The 15734-nt window shown below is 43.5% G+C and overlaps 7 non-coding genes across 7 annotated transcripts; all 7 read left to right on the forward strand.

Moving 5' to 3' along the window:
* The first annotated feature begins 3142 nt into the window (after positions 1–3142).
* TRNAW-CCA (transfer RNA tryptophan (anticodon CCA)) lies at positions 3143–3214 on the forward strand. Its single transcript has one exon. It is a non-coding gene; the product is annotated as a tRNA-Trp (tRNA).
* A 593-nt stretch (positions 3215–3807) lies between these two features.
* TRNAW-CCA (transfer RNA tryptophan (anticodon CCA)) lies at positions 3808–3879 on the forward strand. The gene has a single exon. It is a non-coding gene; the product is annotated as a tRNA-Trp (tRNA).
* A 944-nt stretch (positions 3880–4823) lies between these two features.
* TRNAW-CCA (transfer RNA tryptophan (anticodon CCA)) lies at positions 4824–4895 on the forward strand. Its single transcript has one exon. It is a non-coding gene; the product is annotated as a tRNA-Trp (tRNA).
* A 2585-nt stretch (positions 4896–7480) lies between these two features.
* Positions 7481–7552, forward strand: TRNAW-CCA (transfer RNA tryptophan (anticodon CCA)). The gene has a single exon. It is a non-coding gene; the product is annotated as a tRNA-Trp (tRNA).
* A 2584-nt stretch (positions 7553–10136) lies between these two features.
* TRNAW-CCA (transfer RNA tryptophan (anticodon CCA)) lies at positions 10137–10208 on the forward strand. Its single transcript has one exon. It is a non-coding gene; the product is annotated as a tRNA-Trp (tRNA).
* Positions 10209–14120: 3912 nt separating this feature from the next.
* Positions 14121–14192, forward strand: TRNAW-CCA (transfer RNA tryptophan (anticodon CCA)). The gene has a single exon. It is a non-coding gene; the product is annotated as a tRNA-Trp (tRNA).
* Positions 14193–15136: 944 nt separating this feature from the next.
* On the forward strand, positions 15137–15208 carry TRNAW-CCA (transfer RNA tryptophan (anticodon CCA)). The gene has a single exon. It is a non-coding gene; the product is annotated as a tRNA-Trp (tRNA).
* The last annotated feature ends 526 nt before the right edge of the window (positions 15209–15734 follow it).

Below are 15734 nucleotides of genomic sequence, written 5' to 3' on the forward strand. Positions count from 1 at the left end.
CTCAATGGAAGACCAGAAAGTTGAATGTGAAAATGACATTTGCACCACACTCTAAAAAAATGGAGTGAACTGGCCATGTGACATGACTGCGCTCTACGCAACCTTGATTCAAATACACATGCATCACGGCTCCACTTTTGGTACCCAAAAGAGGCTGAAGACTTTGTCAAAAGATAGCTTGACGGCACTTCAGATGCTGGAGAACCTAGCCCATATGGGGATCAAAAGCTGAAACCTCCGTGTTATTAGAACCACGGTTTAACAAAAGTGAGCAAGCAGACATGACACACAATGCCAGTTTTTGCCTCCTGCATCTAGTTTGACATGCAGCAGCAAGAGCTTGTTGCGCAACGGTTGTGCGTTTCACTCCACATCAGAAGATTGTGCCTAGAAATCACATCCAAATCAAATCAGACTTTTCATGATCCAGTACAGATACATGATCGAAAAGAGTGCTGAACAGGGTCAGAGCACTCAAGTTTCATTGACCTTGTGGCGCAACAGTAGCGCGTCTGACTCCAGATCAGAAGGTTGCGTGTTCAAATCACGTCAGGGTCATCTGACATTTTACTCATCAACTACAAAAAACTGTTCAAAAACACTGTGGAATTGGGTAACGGCAAAAAAGCAAACTTCTTTGACCTTGTGGCATAAATAAGCGTCTCTCAATGGAAGACCAGAAAGTTGCATGTGAAAATGACATTTGCACCACACTCTAAAAAAATGGAGTGAACTGGCCATGTGACATGACTGCGCTCTACGCAACCTTGATTCAAATACACATGCATCACGGCTCCACTTTTGGCACCTAAAAGAGGCCGAAGACTTTGTCAAAAGATAGCTTGACGGCACTTCAGATGCTGGAGAACCTAGCCCATATGGGGATCAAAAGCTGAAACCTCCGTGTTATTAGAACCACGGTTTAACAAAAGTGAGCAAGCAGATATGACACACAATGCCAGTTTTTGCCTCCTGCATCTAGTTTGACATGCAGCAGCAAGAGCTTGTTGCACAACGGTTGTGCGTTTCACTCCACATCAGAAGATTGTGCCTAGAAATCACATCCAAATCAAATCAGACTTTTCATGATCCAGTACAGATACATGATCGAAAAGAGTGCTGAACAGGGTCAGAGCACTCAAGTTTCATTGACCTTGTGGCGCAACAGTAGCGCGTCTGACTCCAGATCAGAAGGTTGCGTGTTCAAATCACGTCAGGGTCATCTGACATTTTACTCATCAACTACAAAAAATTGTTCAAAAACACTGTGGAATTGAGTTACGGCAAAAAAACAAACTTCTTTGACCTTGTGGCATAAATAAGCGTCTCTCAATGGAAGACCAGAAAGTTGAATGTGAAAATGACATTTGCACCACACTCTAAAAAAATGGAGTGAACTGGCCATGTGACATGACTGCGCTCTACGCAACCTTGATTCAAATACACATGCATCACGGCTCCACTTTTGGTACCCAAAAGAGGCTGAAGACTTTGTCAAAAGATAGCTTGACGGCACTTCAGATGCTGGAGAACCTAGCCCATATGGGGATCAAAAGCTGAAACCTCCGTGTTATTAGAACCACGGTTTAACAAAAGTGAGCAAGCAGACATGACACACAATGCCAGTTTTTGCCTCCTGCATCTAGTTTGACATGCAGCAGCAAGAGCTTGTTGCGCAACGGTTGTGCGTTTCACTCCACATCAGAAGATTGTGCCTAGAAATCACATCCAAATCAAATCAGACTTTTCATGATCCAGTACAGATACATGATCGAAAAGAGTGCTGAACAGGGTCAGAGCACTCAAGTTTCATTGACCTTGTGGCGCAACAGTAGCGCGTCTGACTCCAGATCAGAAGGTTGCGTGTTCAAATCACGTCAGGGTCATCTGACATTTTACTCATCAACTACAAAAAACTGTTCAAAAACACTGTGGAATTGGGTAACGGCAAAAAAGCAAACTTCTTTGACCTTGTGGCATAAATAAGCGTCTCTCAATGGAAGACCAGAAAGTTGCATGTGAAAATGACATTTGCACCACACTCTAAAAAAATGGAGTGAACTGGCCATGTGACATGACTGCGCTCTACGCAACCTTGATTCAAATACACATGCATCACGGCTCCACTTTTGGCACCTAAAAGAGGCCGAAGACTTTGTCAAAAGATAGCTTGACGGCACTTCAGATGCTGGAGAACCTAGCCCATATGGGGATCAAAAGCTGAAACCTCCGTGTTATTAGAACCACGGTTTAACAAAAGTGAGCAAGCAGATATGACACACAATGCCAGTTTTTGCCTCCTGCATCTAGTTTGACATGCAGCAGCAAGAGCTTGTTGCACAACGGTTGTGCGTTTCACTCCACATCAGAAGATTGTGCCTAGAAATCACATCCAAATCAAATCAGACTTTTCATGATCCAGTACAGATACATGATCGAAAAGAGTGCTGAACAGGGTCAGAGCACTCAAGTTTCATTGACCTTGTGGCGCAACAGTAGCGCGTCTGACTCCAGATCAGAAGGTTGCGTGTTCAAATCACGTCAGGGTCATCTGACATTTTACTCATCAACTACAAAAAATTGTTCAAAAACACTGTGGAATTGAGTTACGGCAAAAAAACAAACTTCTTTGACCTTGTGGCATAAATAAGCGTCTCTCAATGGAAGACCAGAAAGTTGCATGTGAAAATGACATTTGCACCACACTCTAAAAAAATGGAGTGAACTGGCCATGTGACATGACTGCGCTCTACGCAACCTTGATTCAAATACACATGCATCACGGCTCCACTTTTGGTACCCAAAAGAGGCTGAAGACTTTGTCAAAAGATAGCTTGACGGCACTTCAGATGCTGGAGAACCTAGCCCATATGGGGATCAAAAGCTGAAACCTCCGTGTTATTAGAACCACGGTTTAACAAAAGTGAGCAAGCAGACATGACACACAATGCCAGTTTTTGCCTCCTGCATCTAGTTTGACATGCAGCAGCAAGAACTTGTTGCGCAACGGTTGTGCGTTTCACTCCACATCAGAAGATTGTGCCTAGAAATCACATCCAAATCAAATCAGACTTTTCATGATCCAGTACAGATACATGATCGAAAAGAGTGCTGAACAGGGTCAGAGCACTCAAGTTTCATTGACCTTGTGGCGCAACGGTAGCGCGTCTGACTCCAGATCAGAAGGTTGCGTGTTCAAATCACGTCAGGGTCATCTGACATTTTACTCATCAACTACAAAAAATTGTTCAAAAAACACTGTGGAATTGGGTTACGGCAAAAAAACAAACTTCTTTGACCTTGTGGCATAAATAAGCGTCTCTCAATGGAAGACCAGAAAGTTGCATGTGAAAATGACATTTGCACCACACTCTAAAAAAATGGAGTGAACTGGCCATGTGACATGACTGCGCTCTACGCAACCTTGATTCAAATACACATGCATCACGGCTCCACTTTTGGCACCCAAAAGAGGCCGAAGACTTTGTCAAAAGATAGCTTGACGGCACTTCAGATGCTGGAGAACCTAGCCCATATGGGGATCAAAAGCTGAAACCTCCGTGTTATTAGAACCACGGTTTAACAAAAGTGAGCAAGCAGACATGACACACAATGCCAGTTTTTGCCTCCTGCATCTAGTTTGACATGCAGCAGCAAGAGCTTGTTGCGCAACGGTTGTGCGTTTCACTCCACATTAGAAGATTGTTCCTAGAAATCACAACCAAATCAAATCAGACTTTTCATGAACCAGTACAGATACATGATCGAAAAGAGTGCTGAACAGTGTCAGCGCACTCAAGTTTCATTGACCTTGTGGCGCAACGGTAGCGCGTCTGACTCCAGATCAGAAGGTTGCGTGTTCAAATCACGTCAGGGTCATCTGACATTTTACTCATCAACTACAAAAAACTGTTCAAAAACACTGTGGAATTGGGTAACGGCAAAAAAGCAAACTTCTTTGACCTTGTGGCATAAATAAGCGTCTCTCAATGGAAGACCAGAAAGTTGCATGGGAAAATGACATTTGCACCACACTCTAAAAAAAATGGAGTGAACTGGCCATGTGACATGACTGCGCTCTACGCAACCTTGATTCAAATACACATGCATCACGGCTCCACTTTTGGCACCTAAAAGAGGCCGAAGACTTTGTCAAAAGATAGCTTGACGGCAACGGTAGCGCGTCTGACTCCAGATGAGAAGGTTGCGTGTTCAAATCACGTCAGGGTCATCTGACATTTTACTCATCAACTACAAAAAATTGTTCAAAAACACTGTGGAATTGGGTTACGGCAAAAAAACAAACTTCTTTGACCTTGTGGCATAAATAAGCGTCTCTCAATGGAAGACCAGAAAGTTGCATGTGAAAATGACATTTGCACCACACTCTAAAAAAATGGAGTGAACTGGCCATGTGACATGACTGCGCTCTACGCAACCTTGATTCAAATACACATGCATCACGGCCCCACTTTTGGCACCCAAAAGAGGCCAAAGACTTTGTCAAAAGATAGCTTGACGGCACTTCAGATGCTGGAGAACCTAGCCCATATGGGGATCAAAAGCTGAAACCTCCGTGTTATTAGAACCACGGTTTAACAAAAGTAAGCAAGCAGACATGACACACAATGCCAGTTTTTGCCTCCTGCATCTACTTTGACATGCAGCAGCAAGAGCTTGTTGCGCAACGGTTGTGCGTTTCACTCCACATCAGAAGATTGTGCCTAGAAATCACATCCAAATCAAATCAGACTTTTCATGATCCAGTACAGATACATGATCGAAAAGAGTGCTGAACATGGTCAGAGCACTCAAGTTTCATTGACCTTGTGGCGCAACGGTAGCGCGTCTGACTCCAGATCAGAAGGTTGCGTGTTCAAATCACGTCAGGGTCATTTGACATTTTACTCATCAACTACAAAAAATTGTTCAAAAACACTGTGGAATTGGGTTACGGCACAAAAAGCAAACTTCTTTGACCTTGTGGCATAAATAAGCGTCTCTCAATGGAAGACCAGAAAGTTGCATGTGAAAATGACATTTGCACCACACTCTAAAAAAATGGAGTGTACTGGCCATGTGACATGACTGCGCTCTACGCAACCTTGATTCAAATACACATGCATCACGGCTCCACTTTTGGCACCCAAAAGAGGCCAAAGACTTTGCCAAAAGATAGCTTGACGGCACTTCAGATGCTGGAGAACCTAGCCCATATGGGGATCAAAAGCTGAAACCTCCGTGTTATTAGAACCACGGTTTAACAAAAGTGAGCAAGCAGACATGACACACAATGCCAGTTTTTGCCTCCTGCATCTAGTTTGACATGCAGCAGCAAGAGCTTGTTGCGCAACGGTTGTGCGTTTCACTCCACATTAGAAGATTGTGCCTAGAAATCACATCCAAATCAAATCAGACTTTTCATGAACCAGTACAGATACATGATCGAAAAGAGTGCTGAACAGGGTCAGAGCACTCAAGTTTCATTGACCTTGTGGCGCAACAGTAGCGCGTCTGACTCCAGATCAGAAGGTTGCGTGTTCAAATCACGTCAGGGTCATCTGACATTTTACTCATCAACTACAAAAAATTGTTCAAAAACACTGTGGAATTGAGTTACGGCAAAAAAACAAACTTCTTTGACCTTGTGGCATAAATAAGCGTCTCTCAATGGAATACCAGAAAGTTGCATGTGAAAATGACATTTGCACCACACTCTAAAAAAATGGAGTGAACTGGCCATGTGACATGACTGCGCTCTACGCAACCTTGATTCAAATACACATGCATCACGGCTCCACTTTTGGTACCCAAAAGAGGCTGAAGACTTTGTCAAAAGATAGCTTGACGGCACTTCAGATGCTGGAGAACCTAGCCCATATGGGGATCAAAAGCTGAAACCTCCGTGTTATTAGAACCACGGTTTAACAAAAGTGAGCAAGCAGACATGACACACAATGCCAGTTTTTGCCTCCTGCATCTAGTTTGACATGCAGCAGCAAGAGCTTGTTGCGCAACGGTTGTGCGTTTCACTCCACATTAGAAGATTGTGCCTAGAAATCACATCCAAATCAAATCAGACTTTTCATGAACCAGTACAGATACATGATCGAAAAGAGTGCTGAACAGGGTCAGAGCACTCAAGTTTCATTGACCTTGTGGTGCAACAGTAGCGCGTCTGACTCCAGATCAGAAGGTTGCGTGTTCAAATCACGTCAGGGTCATCTGACATTTTACTCATCAACTACAAAAAATTGTTCAAAAACACTGTGGAATTGAGTTACGGCAAAAAAACAAACTTCTTTGACCTTGTGGCATAAATAAGCGTCTCTCAATGGAAGACCAGAAAGTTGCATGTGAAAATGACATTTGCACCACACTCTAAAAAAATGGAGTGAACTGGCCATGTGACATGACTGCGCTCTACGCAACCTTGATTCAAATACACATGCATCACGGCTCCACTTTTGGTACCCAAAAGAGGCTGAAGACTTTGTCAAAAGATAGCTTGACGGCACTTCAGATGCTGGAGAACCTAGCCCATATGGGGATCAAAAGCTGAAACCTCCGTGTTATTAGAACCACGGTTTAACAAAAGTGAGCAAGCAGACATGACACACAATGCCAGTTTTTGCCTCCTGCATCTAGTTTGACATGCAGCAGCAAGAGCTTGTTGCACAACGGTTGTGCGTTTCACTCCACATCAGAAGATTGTGCCTAGAAATCACATCCAAATCAAATCAGACTTTTCATGATCCAGTACAGATATATGATCGAAAAGAGTGCTGAACAGGGTCAGAGCACTCAAGTTTCATTGACCTTGTGGCGCAACAGTAGCGCGTCTGACTCCAGATCAGAAGGTTGCGTGTTCAAATCACGTCAGGGTCATCTGACATTTTACTCATCAACTACAAAAAATTGTTCAAAAACACTGTGGAATTGGGTTACGGCAAAAAAGCAAACTTCTTTGACCTTGTGGCATAAATAAGCGTCTCTCAATGGAAGACCAGAAAGTTGCATGTGAAAATGACATTTGCACCACACTCTAAAAAAATGGAGTGAACTGGCCATGTGACATGACTGCGCTCTACGCAACCTTGATTCAAATACACATGCATCACGGCTCCACTTTTGGCACCTAAAAGAGGCCGAAGACTTTGTCAAAAGATAGCTTGACGGCACTTCAGATGCTGGAGAACCTAGCCCATATGGGGATCAAAAGCTGAAACCTCCGTGTTATTAGAACCACGGTTTAACAAAAGTGAGCAAGCAGACATGACACACAATGCCAGTTTTTGCCTCCTGCATCTAGTTTGACATGCAGCAGCAAGAGCTTGTTGCGCAACGGTTGTGCGTTTCACTCCACATCAGAAAATTGTGCCTAGAAATCACATCCAAATCAAATCAGACTTTTCATGAACCAGTACAGATACATGATCGAAAAGAGTGCTGAACAGGGTCAGCGCACTCAAGTTTCATTGACCTTGTGGCGCAACGGTAGCGCGTCTGACTCCAGATCAGAAGGTTGCGTGTTCAAATCACGTCAGGGTCATCTGACATTTTACTCATCAACTACAAAAAATTGTTCAAAAACACTGTGGAATTGGGTTACGGCAAAAAAACAAACTTCTTTGACCTTGTGGCATAAATAAGCGTCTCTCAATGGAAGACCAGAAAGTTGCATGGGAAAATGACATTTGCACCACACTCTAAAAAAATGGAGTGAACTGGCCATGTGACATGACTGCGCTCTACGCAACCTTGATTCAAATACACATGCATCACGGCTCCACTTTTGGCACCCAAAAGAGGCCGAAGACTTTGTCAAAAGATAGCTTGACGGCACTTCAGATGCTGGAGAACCTAGCCCATATGGGGATCAAAAGCTGAAACCTCCGTGTTATTAGAACCACGGTTTAACAAAAGTGAGTAAGCAGACATGACACACAATGCCAGTTTTTGCCTCCTGCATCTAGTTTGACATGCAGCAGCAAGAGCTTGTTGCGCAACGGTTGTGCGTTTCACTCCACATTAGAAGATTGTGCCTAGAAATCACATCCAAATCAAATCAGACTTTTCATGAACCAGTACAGATACATGATCGAAAAGAGTGCTGAACAGGGTCAGAGCACTCAAGTTTCATTGACCTTGTGGCGCAACAGTAGCACGTCTGACTCCAGATCAGAAGGTTGCGTGTTCAAATCACGTCAGGGTCATCTGACATTTTACTCATCAACTACAAAAAATTGTTCAAAAACACTGTGGAATTGAGTTACGGCAAAAAAACAAACTTCTTTGACCTTGTGGCATAAATAAGCGTCTCTCAATGGAAGACCAGAAAGTTGCATGTGAAAATGACATTTGCACCACACTCTAAAAAAATGGAGTGAACTGGCCATGTCACATGACTGCGCTCTACGCAACCTTGATTCAAATACACATGCATCACGGCTCCACTTTTGGTACCCAAAAGAGGCTGAAGACTTTGTCAAAAGATAGCTTGACGGCACTTCAGATGCTGGAGAACCTAGCCCATATGGGGATCAAAAGCTGAAACCTCCGTGTTATTAGAACCACGGTTTAACAAAAGTGAGCAAGCAGACATGACACACAATGCCAGTTTTTGCCTCCTGCATCTAGTTTGACATGCAGCAGCAAGAGCTTGTTGCGCAACGGTTGTGCGTTTCACTCCACATTAGAAGATTGTGCCTAGAAATCACATCCAAATCAAATCAGACTTTTCATGAACCAGTACAGATACATGATCGAAAAGAGTGCTGAACAGGGTCAGAGCACTCAAGTTTCATTGACCTTGTGGCGCAACAGTAGCGCGTCTGACTCCAGATCAGAAGGTTGCGTGTTCAAATCACGTCAGGGTCATCTGACATTTTACTCATCAACTACAAAAAATTGTTCAAAAACACTGTGGAATTGAGTTACGGCAAAAAAACAAACTTCTTTGACCTTGTGGCATAAATAAGCGTCTCTCAATGGAAGACCAGAAAGTTGCATGTGAAAATGACATTTGCACCACACTCTAAAAAAATGGAGTGAACTGGCCATGTCACATGACTGCGCTCTACGCAACCTTGATTCAAATACACATGCATCACGGCTCCACTTTTGGTACCCAAAAGAGGCTGAAGACTTTGTCAAAAGATAGCTTGACGGCACTTCAGATGCTGGAGAACCTAGCCCATATGGGGATCAAAAGCTGAAACCTCCGTGTTATTAGAACCACGGTTTAACAAAAGTGAGCAAGCAGACATGACACACAATGCCAGTTTTTGCCTCCTGCATCTAGTTTGACATGCAGCAGCAAGAGCTTGTTGCGCAACGGTTGTGCGTTTCACTCCACATTAGAAGATTGTGCCTAGAAATCACATCCAAATCAAATCAGACTTTTCATGAACCAGTACAGATACATGATCGAAAAGAGTGCTGAACAGGGTCAGAGCACTCAAGTTTCATTGACCTTGTGGCGCAACAGTAGCGCGTCTGACTCCAGATCAGAAGGTTGCGTGTTCAAATCACGTCAGGGTCATCTGACATTTTACTCATCAACTACAAAAAATTGTTCAAAAACACTGTGGAATTGGGTTACGGCAAAAAAGCAAACTTCTTTGACCTTGTGGCATAAATAAGCGTCTCTCAATGGAAGACCAGAAAGTTGCATGTGAAAATGACATTTGCACCACACTCTAAAAAAATGGAGTGAACTGGCCATGTGACATGACTGCGCTCTACGCAACCTTGATTCAAATACACATGCATCACGGCTCCACTTTTGGCACCTAAAAGAGGCCGAAGACTTTGTCAAAAGATAGCTTGACGGCACTTCAGATGCTGGAGAACCTAGCCCATATGGGGATCAAAAGCTGAAACCTCCGTGTTATTGAAACCACGGTTTAACAAAAGTGAGCAAGCAGACATGACACACAATGCCAGTTTTTGCCTCCTGCATCTAGTTTGACATGCAGCAGCAAGAGCTTGTTGCGCAACGGTTGTGCGTTTCACTCCACATCAGAAAATTGTGCCTAGAAATCACATCCAAATCAAATCAGACTTTTCATGAACCAGTACAGATACATGATCGAAAAGAGTGCTGAACAGGGTCAGAGCACTCAAGTTTCATTGACCTTGTGGCGCAACGGTAGCGCGTCTGACTCCAGATCAGAAGGTTGCGTGTTCAAATCACGTCAGGGTCATCTGACATTTTACTCATCAACTACAAAAAATTGTTCAAAAACACTGTGGAATTGGGTTACGGCAAAAAAACAAACTTCTTTGACCTTGTGGCATAAATAAGCGTCTCTCAATGGAAGACCAGAAAGTTGCATGGGAAAATGACATTTGCACCACACTCTAAAAAAATGGAGTGAACTGGCCATGTGACATGACTGCGCTCTACGCAACCTTGATTCAAATACACATGCATCACGGCTCCACTTTTGGCACCCAAAAGAGGCCGAAGACTTTGTCAAAAGATAGCTTGACGGCACTTCAGATGCTGGAGAACCTAGCCCATATGGGGATCAAAAGCTGAAACCTCCGTGTTATTAGAACCACGGTTTAACAAAAGTGAGCAAGCAGACATGACACACAATGCCAGTTTTTGCCTCCTGCATCTAGTTTGACATGCAGCAGCAAGAGCTTGTTGCGCAACGGTTGTGCGTTTCACTCCACATTAGAAGATTGTGCCTAGAAATCACATCCAAATCAAATCAGACTTTTCATGAACCAGTACAGATACATGATCGAAAAGAGTGCTGAACAGGGTCAGAGCACTCAAGTTTCATTGACCTTGTGGCGCAACAGTAGCACGTCTGACTCCAGATCAGAAGGTTGCGTGTTCAAATCACGTCAGGGTCATCTGACATTTTACTCATCAACTACAAAAAATTGTTCAAAAACACTGTGGAATTGAGTTACGGCAAAAAAACAAACTTCTTTGACCTTGTGGCATAAATAAGCGTCTCTCAATGGAAGACCAGAAAGTTGCATGTGAAAATGACATTTGCACCACTCTCTAAAAAAATGGAGTGAACTGGCCATGTCACATGACTGCGCTCTACGCAACCTTGATTCAAATACACATGCATCACGGCTCCACTTTTGGTACCCAAAAGAGGCTGAAGACTTTGTCAAAAGATAGCTTGACGGCACTTCAGATGCTGGAGAACCTAGCCCATATGGGGATCAAAAGCTGAAACCTCCGTGTTATTAGAACCACGGTTTAACAAAAGTGAGCAAGCAGACATGACACACAATGCCAGTTTTTGCCTCCTGCATCTAGTTTGACATGCAGCAGCAAGAGCTTGTTGCGCAACGGTTGTGCGTTTCACTCCACATTAGAAGATTGTGCCTAGAAATCACATCCAAATCAAATCAGACTTTTCATGATCCAGTACAGATACATGATCGAAAAGAGTGCTGAACAGGGTCAGAGCACTCAAGTTTCATTGACCTTGTGGCGCAACAGTAGCGCGTCTGACTCCAGATCAGAAGGTTGCGTGTTCAAATCACGTCAGGGTCATCTGACATTTTACTCATCAACTACAAAAAATTGTTCAAAAACACTGTGGAATTGAGTTACGGCAAAAAAACAAACTTCTTTGACCTTGTGGCATAAATAAGCGTCTCTCAATGGAAGACCAGAAAGTTGCATGTGAAAATGACATTTGCACCACACTCTAAAAAAATGGAGTGAACTGGCCATGTCACATGACTGCGCTCTACGCAACCTTGATTCAAATACACATGCATCACGGCTCCACTTTTGGTACCCAAAAGAGGCTGAAGACTTTGTCAAAAGATAGCTTGACGGCACTTCAGATGCTGGAGAACCTAGCCCATATGGGGATCAAAAGCTGAAACCTCCGTGTTATTAGAACCACGGTTTAACAAAAGTGAGCAAGCAGACATGACACACAATGCCAGTTTTTGCCTCCTGCATCTAGTTTGACATGCAGCAGCAAGAGCTTGTTGCGCAACGGTTGTGCGTTTCACTCCACATTAGAAGATTGTGCCTAGAAATCACATCCAAATCAAATCAGACTTTTCATGAACCAGTACAGATACATGATCGAAAAGAGTGCTGAACAGGGTCAGAGCACTCAAGTTTCATTGACCTTGTGGCGCAACAGTAGCGCGTCTGACTCCAGATCAGAAGGTTGCGTGTTCAAATCACGTCAGGGTCATCTGACATTTTACTCATCAACTACAAAAAATTGTTCAAAAACACTGTGGAATTGAGTTACGGCAAAAAAACAAACTTCTTTGACCTTGTGGCATAAATAAGCGTCTCTCAATGGAAGACCAGAAAGTTGCATGTGAAAATGACATTTGCACCACACTCTAAAAAAATGGAGTGAACTGGCCATGTGACATGACTGCGCTCTACGCAACCTTGATTCAAATACACATGCATCACGGCTCCACTTTTGGTACCCAAAAGAGGCTGAAGACTTTGTCAAAAGATAGCTTGACGGCACTTCAGATGCTGGAGAACCTAGCCCATATGGGGATCAAAAGCTGAAACCTCCGTGTTATTAGAACCACGGTTTAACAAAAGTGAGCAAGCAGACATGACACACAATGCCAGTTTTTGCCTCCTGCATCTAGTTTGACATGCAGCAGCAAGAGCTTGTTGCGCAACGGTTGTGCGTTTCACTCCACATCAGAAGATTGTGCCTAGAAATCACATCCAAATCAAATCAGACTTTTCATGATCCAGTACAGATACATGATCGAAAAGAGTGCTGAACAGGGTCAGAGCACTCAAGTTTCATTGACCTTGTGGCGCAACAGTAGCGCGTCTGACTCCAGATCAGAAGGTTGCGTGTTCAAATCACGTCAGGGTCATCTGACATTTTACTCATCAACTACAAAAAACTGTTCAAAAACACTGTGGAATTGGGTAACGGCAAAAAAGCAAACTTCTTTGACCTTGTGGCATAAATAAGCGTCTCTCAATGGAAGACCAGAAAGTTGCATGTGAAAATGACATTTGCACCACACTCTAAAAAAATGGAGTGAACTGGCCATGTGACATGACTGCGCTCTACGCAACCTTGATTCAAATACACATGCATCACGGCTCCACTTTTGGCACCTAAAAGAGGCCGAAGACTTTGTCAAAAGATAGCTTGACGGCACTTCAGATGCTGGAGAACCTAGCCCATATGGGGATCAAAAGCTGAAACCTCCGTGTTATTAGAACCACGGTTTAACAAAAGTGAGCAAGCAGATATGACACACAATGCCAGTTTTTGCCTCCTGCATCTAGTTTGACATGCAGCAGCAAGAGCTTGTTGCACAACGGTTGTGCGTTTCACTCCACATCAGAAGATTGTGCCTAGAAATCACATCCAAATCAAATCAGACTTTTCATGATCCAGTACAGATACATGATCGAAAAGAGTGCTGAACAGGGTCAGAGCACTCAAGTTTCATTGACCTTGTGGCGCAACAGTAGCGCGTCTGACTCCAGATCAGAAGGTTGCGTGTTCAAATCACGTCAGGGTCATCTGACATTTTACTCATCAACTACAAAAAATTGTTCAAAAACACTGTGGAATTGAGTTACGGCAAAAAAACAAACTTCTTTGACCTTGTGGCATAAATAAGCGTCTCTCAATGGAAGACCAGAAAGTTGCATGTGAAAATGACATTTGCACCACACTCTAAAAAAATGGAGTGAACTGGCCATGTGACATGACTGCGCTCTACGCAACCTTGATTCAAATACACATGCATCACGGCTCCACTTTTGGTACCCAAAAGAGGCTGAAGACTTTGTCAAAAGATAGCTTGACGGCACTTCAGATGCTGGAGAACCTAGCCCATATGGGGATCAAAAGCTGAAACCTCCGTGTTATTAGAACCACGGTTTAACAAAAGTGAGCAAGCAGACATGACACACAATGCCAGTTTTTGCCTCCTGCATCTAGTTTGACATGCAGCAGCAAGAACTTGTTGCGCAACGGTTGTGCGTTTCACTCCACATCAGAAGATTGTGCCTAGAAATCACATCCAAATCAAATCAGACTTTTCATGATCCAGTACAGATACATGATCGAAAAGAGTGCTGAACAGGGTCAGAGCACTCAAGTTTCATTGACCTTGTGGCGCAACGGTAGCGCGTCTGACTCCAGATCAGAAGGTTGCGTGTTCAAATCACGTCAGGGTCATCTGACATTTTACTCATCAACTACAAAAAACTGTTCAAAAACACTGTGGAATTGGGTAACGGCAAAAAAGCAAACTTCTTTGACCTTGTGGCATAAATAAGCGTCTCTCAATGGAAGACCAGAAAGTTGCATGGGAAAATGACATTTGCACCACACTCTAAAAAAAATGGAGTGAACTGGCCATGTGACATGACTGCGCTCTACGCAACCTTGATTCAAATACACATGCATCACGGCTCCACTTTTGGCACCTAAAAGAGGCCGAAGACTTTGTCAAAAGATAGCTTGACGGCAACGGTAGCGCGTCTGACTCCAGATGAGAAGGTTGCGTGTTCAAATCACGTCAGGGTCATCTGACATTTTACTCATCAACTACAAAAAATTGTTCAAAAACACTGTGGAATTGGGTTACGGCAAAAAAACAAACTTCTTTGACCTTGTGGCATAAATAAGCGTCTCTCAATGGAAGACCAGAAAGTTGCATGTGAAAATGACATTTGCACCACACTCTAAAAAAATGGAGTGAACTGGCCATGTGACATGACTGCGCTCTACGCAACCTTGATTCAAATACACATGCATCACGGCCCCACTTTTGGCACCCAAAAGAGGCCAAAGACTTTGTCAAAAGATAGCTTGACGGCACTTCAGATGCTGGAGAACCTAGCCCATATGGGGATCAAAAGCTGAAACCTCCGTGTTATTAGAACCACGGTTTAACAAAAGTAAGCAAGCAGACATGACACACAATGCCAGTTTTTGCCTCCTGCATCTACTTTGACATGCAGCAGCAAGAGCTTGTTGCGCAACGGTTGTGCGTTTCACTCCACATCAGAAGATTGTGCCTAGAAATCACATCCAAATCAAATCAGACTTTTCATGATCCAGTACAGATACATGATCGAAAAGAGTGCTGAACATGGTCAGAGCACTCAAGTTTCATTGACCTTGTGGCGCAACGGTAGCGCGTCTGACTCCAGATCAGAAGGTTGCGTGTTCAAATCACGTCAGGGTCATTTGACATTTTACTCATCAACTACAAAAAATTGTTCAAAAACACTGTGGAATTGGGTTACGGCACAAAAAGCAAACTTCTTTGACCTTGTGGCATAAATAAGCGTCTCTCAATGGAAGACCAGAAAGTTGCATGTGAAAATGACATTTGCACCACACTCTAAAAAAATGGAGTGTACTGGCCATGTGACATGACTGCGCTCTACGCAACCTTGATTCAAATACACATGCATCACGGCTCCACTTTTGGCACCCAAAAGAGGCCAAAGACTTTGCCAAAAGATAGCTTGACGGCACTTCAGATGCTGGAGAACCTAGCCCATATGGGGATCAAAAGCTGAAACCTCCGTGTTATTAGAACCACGGTTTAACAAAAGTGAGCAAGCAGACATGACACACAATTCCAGTTTTTGCCTCCTGCATCTAGTTTGACATGCAGCAGCAAGAGCTTGTTGCGCAACGGTTGTGCATTTCACTCCACATCAGAAGATTGTGCCTAGAAATCACATCCAAATCAAATCAGACTTT

Source organism: Eleutherodactylus coqui, chromosome 2 (genome assembly GCF_035609145.1).
Source record: "Eleutherodactylus coqui strain aEleCoq1 chromosome 2, aEleCoq1.hap1, whole genome shotgun sequence".
In the NCBI taxonomy this organism is placed as follows: Eukaryota; Metazoa; Chordata; class Amphibia; order Anura; family Eleutherodactylidae; genus Eleutherodactylus; species Eleutherodactylus coqui.